Source organism: Xyrauchen texanus, chromosome 25, assembly GCF_025860055.1.
Source record: "Xyrauchen texanus isolate HMW12.3.18 chromosome 25, RBS_HiC_50CHRs, whole genome shotgun sequence".
NCBI lineage: Eukaryota > Metazoa > Chordata > Actinopteri > Cypriniformes > Catostomidae > Xyrauchen > Xyrauchen texanus.
The window spans coordinates 17,180,948-17,191,681 of record NC_068300.1 but is presented as its reverse complement, the minus strand read 5'-3'; positions in this window follow the sequence as shown (position 1 = coordinate 17,191,681).

Sequence of the window (10,734 nt, the reverse complement as noted above, 5' to 3'; positions counted from 1 at the left end):
ACAACAGCAGATGAGGGGTGTATTTGAAAAGTTGTTTTGAAAACATTGTTTAGTTTTGCAATTCCATTCAGTAGCGCTAGTGTAGCAATAATTACCTACTTCAGCTTTAAGAACATTTTTGTTTACTTTTGTATGATAAACAATTTTGATACTGTTTGGTCTCCACTTGATGTCCAATGCAAATCTGGGTTGTGAAGCAAAACCTGTTGAGAACCTGGATTAGATTACTAAATACATCTGAATTTGCAGATTACGTCATTCTAATGTACACTAGCCAATATAGTAATTATGGATATTACTATATAATAGGGCTGGGAAATTGAACCCTTTAATCATTAGTGATTAATAGTTGACTAATTAATAGTTAATTAATGCAGCATTTTTTAAGCATTCAATTTGTTTTATATCTGTATGTATAGTGCCTAATAATGCATTTTAGCAATGTACACTTACATTTCTATTGCCCAAAAGCTTAATAGAATTGATATGATATTTATATCAAAGATTAATACCTGTAAAAATGTGTCTAGTTAATATGATCCAGAACAAATATTGATATAATAAAAATAAAATATGGATAACCAATTTCTTGCAAGTTCTTTGAGACTAAGTATAAAGTAAATATATTTATGATTATATTTAAAGTTTTCACAATAAGCTGTGCGATTAATTCGTTTACTTTTTTTTATTGAATTACATATTACAGATATAGCCCTACTATATCATTTTTGTATTTTATAATTAGAGGCACAGGTTGGCTAATGAAATGTATTTAAGGTATATAAGATGAGCAGGAAAAACATTTAAAGCTGTGTGGATGCAATTTAAAGATGACAATGACGCATGAGCCCATCTCTGCTGCTCTTCCATGTGAGATAATATTCCTCTTTGTTTCGGGTATAGGGAGATATCCTCTCACCTCACACTGGGCTGACAGCCTCATATGAATCACCCTCATTTATTCTGCTGACACTGCAGGTATACAAGAGCCAGAAGTTGAATATGCGGCCATTGGGAAAGAAGAGCTACGGGTGCTGGAGAGGATCAATAATTAAAAGGTCACACAGATTGGCTGAACTGCTGTTTGTGAGCTATATTTGGAGCTGAGTGTGTCTGACAGGAATATTGGTGCAGAAGATACAGATAAGTTGTGGTTTGTTGGGTTGTGTGGATGCTTGGTACACAATGATCTTATTTACTAAGGCACAAAATTCAATCTAAAAAGCTTTTTTCACCTGATATCTAGGATATATGATAGAGTGGGTGAGATTCTGCATTACATTGCTTATAATCTCTGAGTATGTTGTGATTTTGTCTATATTCTCTCCCAGAAGATACATTTATTGTTTTTTATGAGATTACTGGGGTCTTTTCTCAGTAGAAATAATCTGCATAGCAGGAGAGTTCCGCTAAAGTCTCCATTTGATTTACCTTTAATCTGACTGATGTCTAGGAGAAACAATTGAGATACTAATTTTTCTTTCATATGGTCTCAATTGTTCACATTTCTTCATCCTTTCCTTTTGGTTAGTGTTTCCTCCGATGTGCACACTTTCCACAACTTGGCAAAGAACATAACTTTCGACAGGCTTTTTTCACCTTTCTACCCAAATTACAATTAAATACATTTTCTGTTTTCTCTTCAAATCAGCCTGTTTTCACAAGATCCTAGATAGAAAAGATTTGAAGAAGAAACTGTAACTGAAATCTGTCTTTTTGGCCTTTTTGGAGAAGCCAAATCTTTTCTGATATGTCTAGAGGCAGAGTATCATACTGGACAAAACAGTGGCCATCTTTTAGTGATAAAATCATATTTAGTAAATAAATCATGCTACAGGCGTATTATGATCTGGCCCCTTGTGCCTTCCACGGGAAACTGGAGCCAATCCAAATATCCTCCACATCCCCACCCCATTCATTTCACCCACGCTTTATAGTACGGTTGCAAGATGATAGAAGTCATATCCACATTTTCCTGTGTCTGGGCAGCAGGTTTTCGCAGATATATTTTCTAATAAATATTATAACAGTGGAAGTATTGGTCACCCTCCTACATTTTACGTTTCTCTATCCAATTACATTACAGATGATAGAGCAGTTTAAATGAGAGCTTTCTGTTTTTGAGAATCTGTGTATAGTTCTGTGCATGCAGTATGTCCCCATGTGGCCTTCAAGGAATGTTCTGGTTTAAATACACAATCAAGTTAAGCACAATCAACAGCATTTGTGGCATAATGATGTTTACCACAAAAAAATATTTTCGGCTCACCCCTTATTTAAAAAGCAAAAAACCTGGTTTCTACAGGGTAAGGCACATACACTGAAAGTGAATGGGGCCAGTCCATGAACTTTAAAATACACTATTTCAAAAGTATTTCAACAAGACAAAGATAATACATGTTAATGTGATTGTAGTCTGATAAAAATCTCTGTACTAAATGTTTGTGTGTTAATTGCTTACAGGGTTTATGGCATTACATCATCATGGCAACAAAGTTATATTTGATAAAACTTTGCACAGACAAGATTTGCAAGCAATTTTATCACACTTAAATTATGTTATCACGTATAATGTTTACATATATATATAGATAGATAGATATATTAGGGCTGTCAATCGATTACAATTTTTTATCAAATTAATTTCATGGTGTCCCGATTAATTAATCACAATTAATCGCATATACTTATATTTTAGTATTTTGATTTGTCAATCAGTTCGAGATTAATAATGAGGGCTTGTTTAAGGACCCGTCAATGTACTACTGCATCAGACATGATTGTGCAGCGTCTCAGGTGTGTTGCGTCATAAACATAAAATGTTTAGGTGACTGTGTCAAGTTAAATATAGTTTAATACTTAGAACACATCTTGAGATCCCTTAGTTCGAATTTGCGCTCACTCAAGTATTTTGAATGCATGAACGTAACGCATGTTTGTGTTGTTCTGCTGCTGAAGGGTTGTTTTGTTCACTGTATTAGAAACTGTGCGTTGCCCATACAGCTGAAGTTTCACTTACTGCCCTCTTGAGTAAACAGGTGGTACTACAAGCTAACATTTCACTGGAATCTTCCTCATTACAGTCTCGGGCCATTGCGATTAATTGCATTTATTTTTTTAAATGTTGTTTTTTATCAAATTAATCACACTGAATTAACGCATTAAATCGAAAGCCCTAGTGTATATATATATATTTTTATTTATTTATTTATTTATTTATTTATTTTTAATTTTATTACTTTTTTTTCACATTTTATTCATACATTTTAAGGGGAAAATCTGCTGAATTCTGCAAAAGGAATATTTTACATGGTAAAATGTGTAAATAGAGCTGAGAGTACTACAATCTTTTTGGTAGCTAATAGAATCCTCAGATAATATTTAATAAACTAAAATATATTACAAAAACAGACATGCAAGGTGTGGAGAATGTGCAGAACTCTTGCAAAATGACAGATGTTGCAATTCTGTGGAAATCTGTCGTGCAGATTCCGTCTGGGCCTGTTCATGTAGTTACATTTAAAGTAACCTGTTTCAATCAAGCCAAAAATTAGTATTTACAATGATTAAATCATAAGGGTCAGATCAATTTGAAATGAAAATTCTCTCATCATTTACTCACCCTCAAGCCATTCCAGATGTGTATGACCTTCTTTCTTCTGCTGAACACAAAGATTGTAAGAAGAATATCTCAGCTCTGTAAGTCCTCACAATGCAAGTGAATGGTGACCAACATTTTTAAGCTCCAAAATGCACATAAAGGCAGCATAAAACTATAAATTCATAAAACTCCAGTGGTTAAATCTATACCTTCAGAAGTGATATGATAAGTTCTGTGAAACAGATCAATATTTAAGTCAGTTTTTACCATAAATTCTCCTCCCTGCCCAGTAGGTTGCGATATGTACATAGATATGTAAATTGCCAAAAACAAAAGAAGAACAATGTGAAAGTGGAGACTGATATTAAAAAAGGACTGAAATATGTATCTGTTTCTAACCCACACCAATCATATCGCTTCCGACGATATGGATTTCACCACTGGAGTCTTATGGATTACATTTATCCTGCATTTATATGCTTTTTGGAGCTTCAAAATGTTGGTACCCAGTAACTTGCATTGTGAGGACCTACAGAGCTGAAATATTCAATTTTTAAATATTTGTGTTCAGCAGAAGAAAGAAATTCATACACATCTGGCTTGTGGATGAATAAATGATGAGAGAATATACAGTGTGTGTGTATATATATATATATATATATATATATATATATATATATATTAACATAATGTGAAACCAAATTAATGCCATAGCATATCTTGTACACTGTGTAATATAGGGTATTGATTCATGGTTTGTGCTCCTAAGATCATCTAATATGATTCATGTCTTATAAAGGCACTATCTGTACTACTGATCTTTTGTAGTGTCTAGTAGTTTGTCTGTTTGGATCTGCCATGTAACAATAAGTGTAAAGGTTTTGACAACACATTGCAGTCAAGAAACTTGATTCAAATTAAAATAGCAGACTCATACAGTCAGCCAGGTTAACTAAAAAGCTAATGATCAAGACACTCTTCAAATGGGCAATTTTCAGCTGTTGACATTTAACAAGACACTACACATGTTTATAACTGAGAGAAAATGATACAAACCTTAAGTCACTGTGTTCCTCTGATGACATCTGTTTCTTTAAAAATGTAAAAGTGATTGATTCCATGCTCATTAGAGCTCTGTGACTCTGGTCCCGCTCTAATAGTAAAATGAAGTGTGATTGGTTGAAGATAGAATGTGCCATGATTGGTCCGAGTAATATGTGGCTGTTATCTGATTGGCTTGAGTAGATGATGGGTGGAGTCCACCTATTTGTAGATTTGTCTGCACGTCTTGACGCTAGATTCGTTTCAAAATCGACAAATGCGTGTAACAATCCGCAAATGCACAGGAAGCGATCCACAAATAAAAGCATGCGATTCACAAATTAATGCTGTTGATGAGGAGTTGATCTTGAGTTAAAAAATATATTTTTAAATTATTTTTTTATTTGCACATTTATTTGTGAATTCAATGTATTTTTGTGAAACTCCTCACATTTATTTGTGGATCTCATTCAATTTATTTGTGAACCAACTTTCCATTTGTAAATCTCTTTCCATTTGTATGTTAATATGCAAAAATACTATCTCTATATGGTTACATCCTTGGTCCCCCATTTGTGTTTCTGGTTTGTGCTGGTCTCATTCCAGATTTGCAGTGACCCTTTCTGTAGTACTGCTCATATTTGTAATGGGCTGAAACCCATAAGGACCCTAACCTTTAAGATGTTGAAGAGGGTCTCTGTATCAGCGTCTCTTGGGACAGCTGTCTCCAGATGAGTGATGGGGTCAGTGTGTGTGTGTGTGTGTGTGTGTGTGTGTGTATACAAGTATGTGGCAGCAGAGGCCTTGCCCCTGACTGCTCTATGTTGTGAGGCAGAAAGCTATGAGGGGTGCTTTACTCCAAGGGCATGATCTGGCATGCCAGAGGTGGGCTTTTGTGGGAGTCATAGATCAGTGTCTTTTAAACTCAATTGTAAATCCTCTTTATAAGCACACAGCCCTCATCAAAGACATGCTTCCCATTTGGGGAAATTCCCACCTGCAATACTAACTAAGTACAATACTAACTTTAAAATACATTTTCTAAATTCAATATAAGTTAAGCTCTATTGAAAGAATCTGTTGGTAACATATAACCAGATATCATTCACTTATAACAATAGTCCCACCTCTAAATGAGTGATTTAGACAACTTTATAACTCAATCTACATTTTTGTTCAGAAGAAGCACCTTAACAAATATGCAAGCTGCTTTTAAACTCTCTGGAATACCTTGTCTCTTAGACTTCCATCATAAGTACATTACTGTAAATATTATTTTCGTTCATTTATACTAACTAAAGGAAGAGTCAAAATTATTTTCTGTAGAAATCAACAGCATGCCACAGGTGGTATATCGCCTATATCATTTTATAAAATATATTCATTACAATTTCTGTTGGCCTATTACTTTTTAAACCCAGGAGATGTAGATAGAGCTTAAGTTGTATTGAAACTGAAACATTTCTTTAATACAAGCTATTAGCTGCTTATGTTCTCAAGTTTCACTGGTTAATTTTATTTAAAAATTCAATAACAAGTCATATCAGATTAAAATATATTAGGGTAGGTCTAATGTAGGTCCTAGTCCAGTTAGTCTTTTCTTGAGGGATCTTTTCTTCCAGATTTAAGCAGCAGCATCTTTTAAGCATCAGTCACTCAGTGTCTTCCTAATAAGGCCTTGTGACTTTCAAGAATACAGCTCCTGTCTTCGGTTCTGTTTGACTCTGACGCACTCTGCCTTGTCTCTGTGGACACCTCTGCCTGGCAACTGATGAAAATGTTCTCCACAGCAGAGTAGCAACACCTCACAAGAGAACCGCTCAATAATTGACAGTCCTCTGACAGCTCTGTCTCTCACAGTTAGCGAATCTGTGACATGTTTACACAGGAAAATGTCTTCAGGTGCAACAAATCCTTTGAAATACAAACCTAAAAAACAATGTATAATTTGAACATAAGGATTTAAACTCACTATACTGAGAGCGACACTATCACGACTATATTGTTTGTTTACGACAGATAGACAGATACCAATATGTTTTATGCAATATGTTATGGAATACATTTTTATGCATTTGTCAGACGCTTTTATCCAAAGCAACTTACAGTGCACTTATTACAGGGACAATTTTTAAGTGCCTTGCTCAAGGACACAATGGTGGTGGCTGTGGGGATTGAACCAGCGACCGTCTGATTAACAGTTAAGTGCTTTAGCCCACTACACCACCACCACCACCACCACCACTCATAGATATTTGAAATTCGAACCCAGATTTCCAACATGACAACACATACACATACCGTCGTTACACCCAAAGCTACTACAGTTGCAAATTGGGATGCAGTTTAAATCCTGTGTTTCCACTAGACGATTGGAGTGCAGATACTCACTTCGTTATTCAATCTCTTAATCCACTAAATGTGTAACTTGTTAACCAATTTAATGTCTCTGACCCATTGTGAAAAATAAAAAAATGCCTTCATTTGATCAGCAGTTGACCCCAAATAAATCAGTCATGGCTGTCTTGAGTTTGGTCTGAGTGATGGTGGGTGGAGTTAGTGTAAATAGCCTCTGCCAACAAGATGGGATATTTGCACTTAGCGTAAATAGACACGCCACTATCTTAAATATGCTCAGATTAAGAGAAAACAAATTCCACACTCAAATAAAGTAAAAGTAATTTTTCTCAGTTTCATTAACACTAGTTACAATGTTTTGCTTTTGTAGAGCAGGATAGCTAAAACATATTTGGAATCAGAAGACAATGGGTATCCTTAAACTTCAGCATTGTGTGAACACTTGTGTAACCCAGTTATAGAATTGGGCCACCCTATCAATCTTTTAATGTCTCATTTGAAATGTCTCTCTCCAATTCTTCTTCTTTTCTTTGTTCGTGCCTCTCACAGAACCACACACAAAGAGCTGGGGAGCTGAAAGCCTATTATCTATGAACACATTCTGCAGAGTACTGTTATATGTTTTGATGTATCTAAGCAAGTTTTAAAGACACCCACACACCAGACAACTCCGTGTTTTCTCTTTCTTTGTGGTTTGAAAATCAGGACAGATTCAAGAACAAACATTCTCTCACACAGGATTTCAGAAACAAAGAAAGTTTATGGCTTACAAAGCATATGGGAGGAACATTTTTTCCTCTTTTGTAATCCAAAGAGAATCGTCACAGAAAGGAGAGTCAGAAACAGCACAAAGGATGAGGATGCATAAAATAACATATCATGGTGCTAGAACAAAATATTTCAATCTGAATTTTGTTCATTTGAATTCTAGACATGTGACAATTAACAAAATTATAGATTTTTGTGGTGTATTATATACATTTTTATTTTTAAACAGAAGATATTTATTTAATGTTTTTAGAAGTGGAATTAGCTGTAAATATTAAGTTTCCTTCTGAATGGACCTATTTACATCGGCCATCTTTGAAACGCTCCCAGGAAACTATTTAGTCATGCCAGTGCCTACTTGAATGGGGGAACAATGAAATATTAAAAACGTTAGGTCAAGGTTATGATCAAAGAACATATTTCAAATCAGCAGTAAAATCTGACAACACTGGAATCATAAATGGTGCTTCTTTATCTTTAAAATATGCTTTAAAAAAAAACAACAAGAAAAAAAACCAACATTTTCCCAGCTTGTATAGCTAATGCACATACCTGTTCTCGAGTTCATTGACAGGCAATGTCTACATCTAAAAGGCGATTGGCTCTTTTACCTGTAAGGTGGGACTTTTTTTGTATGTACATTGACCTTTGGGCATTCCAATTTCTCCCATTCATTTGAATGAAGTGACCCGTCTCGGCTAAATAGTCTCTAGTTTTACTTTGGAATGTAGAGGTTATCAGAATAGTTGAACGTAGCATTTGAGAAGGGTCTGCGACCTGCAAGACTAATACAAGGTACACCCACTACATGTTACACTTCCTTCAAATAACTGGTGAAAAGTTGAGGTATTGCACATTTGGATGTCACACTGTGTTTGTTGTGTTTATTTGGAGTCCTGCAGCAACCCTACGACTACACCTATCCTTTCCCCTAAATCTCACCATAACCCTGCCCCTATATCCAATCATAACATATACATAATTTTACATAATATTGTATTATTATTAAATACACTGCAACTTAAAAGTTCTATAGAATCTATTAACATATTCTTTCAGGGGGAAAAGACCCCACGGAGACCACATCCTGCCCAAAAGGGGAGGTCACCATGTGGCAATATGACACATGGGCTCAGTAGCCGCACATGGAAGAGGTGCGGTGGTACTCTACAAACACAGCTACCGGGGTCAGAGAGAGCTCTGCCCAAGGGAGAAGCATGTCTGCCAACAGAGTACCACGGAATATACATTTCGGGGGTTACCGGAGTAATCAGCACCTGTGGGGCATATTAGACAGCATAGTGGAGCTGGCTGTGAACTCCACCACAGAGATTGCTAACCATAGGGCTAGGGAGGAAGGACATCCAGGGTCCACGATTTCGTGAACTCGACTGGGGGTAAAAGCGCACGTTTTCGCCTCAGGGGAGGGGAAAGGCGCTATACGCAAGTGATGCGCCCAGGCAAGCTGTTCCGTATTACCGAGCTGTTCCTGTTCGTACCTGAAAGAACACAGGATGAAACTGGCTCAACTCGGAGATTCTAAACACTTGCTGAGCAAGAAAGTCACCGAGTGTAGCTCCTGCAGCACATCTGGATAAGGACAACCCACATGCATTTCTTTTAGTGCCTTTGCCTGGTGTACCTGCAGGACGGCCATTGCATGCAGGGTGGAGGCGGCATTTCCAGCGGCACTGTAGGCTTTGGTCACTGGAGACGACGTATTCCTACAGGCTCTTGAGGGGAGCGCCGGTTGATCCCACCAGGTGGTGCCGTTTTGTGAGCACAGGTGCATCGCAACTGCCTTATCCACCTAAGAGACCTCCCTGTACCCATGGACCGCCCCGCCGTCGAGGGTAGTGAGAGCTGACGAACCCGTAAGTCTGATTCAAGCAGCGAAAGGTGCCTTCCACGACCTCATCAGTTCATCATGCACCTGCGGGGGGACCGGGGGGGCGTGGCCGTGAGCGGACCCCGAACCGAGGAACCAATCATCAAGCCGCCAGCGCTTAGGGGAGGGTGGAGGGTTCCAGTCCAACCAGATGCTCGCGGTGGCCCAGGCAAGAATGGCGGTCAGCTCTGCATCAGCCTCAGACTGGGCGGGCAGACCCGAAGGTGGCAGCCCAGTCGAGTCATCAGCATCCGACGTCACCAGTGCGCTCTCCGATGCAGCGATCGAAGACTCATCCTGCTCACAGGCCCTGAAAGAGACTTCATGCTGGCCGTGAGGTGGGCTGGTCTCATTTTGGGACCAGACGGGAGCAAACAAGCATGCTAGGGAATGGGAGGTCCGTGGGGAATTACCCGGCGAGACCGCACCCATTGAACTCCCCAAATCGCCTCCAGCGTCAGCCTGGCTGGACTCATACCGGTGGGAAGAAGGCGCAGTGCGGGGGTGGCAAGAGTGGCTTTCCAACGGAAGGAGAAAAGCCGCGACCGCAATGTTGCCATGGTCATATTCTCGCAATGAGAACATGAACCATCCACAAACGCTGCCTCAGTGTGATCGCTGCCCAGACACGTGAGGCAGTGCCTGTGGCCGTCAGAAGGAATCACCAGGAATCACACCAAGATGGAAAGGCATCTTTAGAAAGATGTGTCTTTAAAAAGACGTTCAACGTCAATGCGTATGTCCGGGGAAGCGGCATGCAAATTCCACTCGCCAATTCTCATTGGCCTTTTCTCAAAGAATGGGAGGTGTTCGGGGCTCTCAAGAGTGACCCCTAGTGTCACTACATCTAGAGTTAGTTAAAGAAGGGGAACTCTGTCATGGTCTGAATATTTGAACCTGTAATTTAATAGCCTAAATATTTACAGCTAATTCCACCTCTAATAAAAAAATCAAAACAAAAAATCTGCTGTTTAAAATTATAATTAATTATATAATATGCCACAAAAATCTTCAATTATGTTAATTTTCAAATGTCTACAACAAAATGCTGATTCAAATAATTAAGTCATTGTTCTAT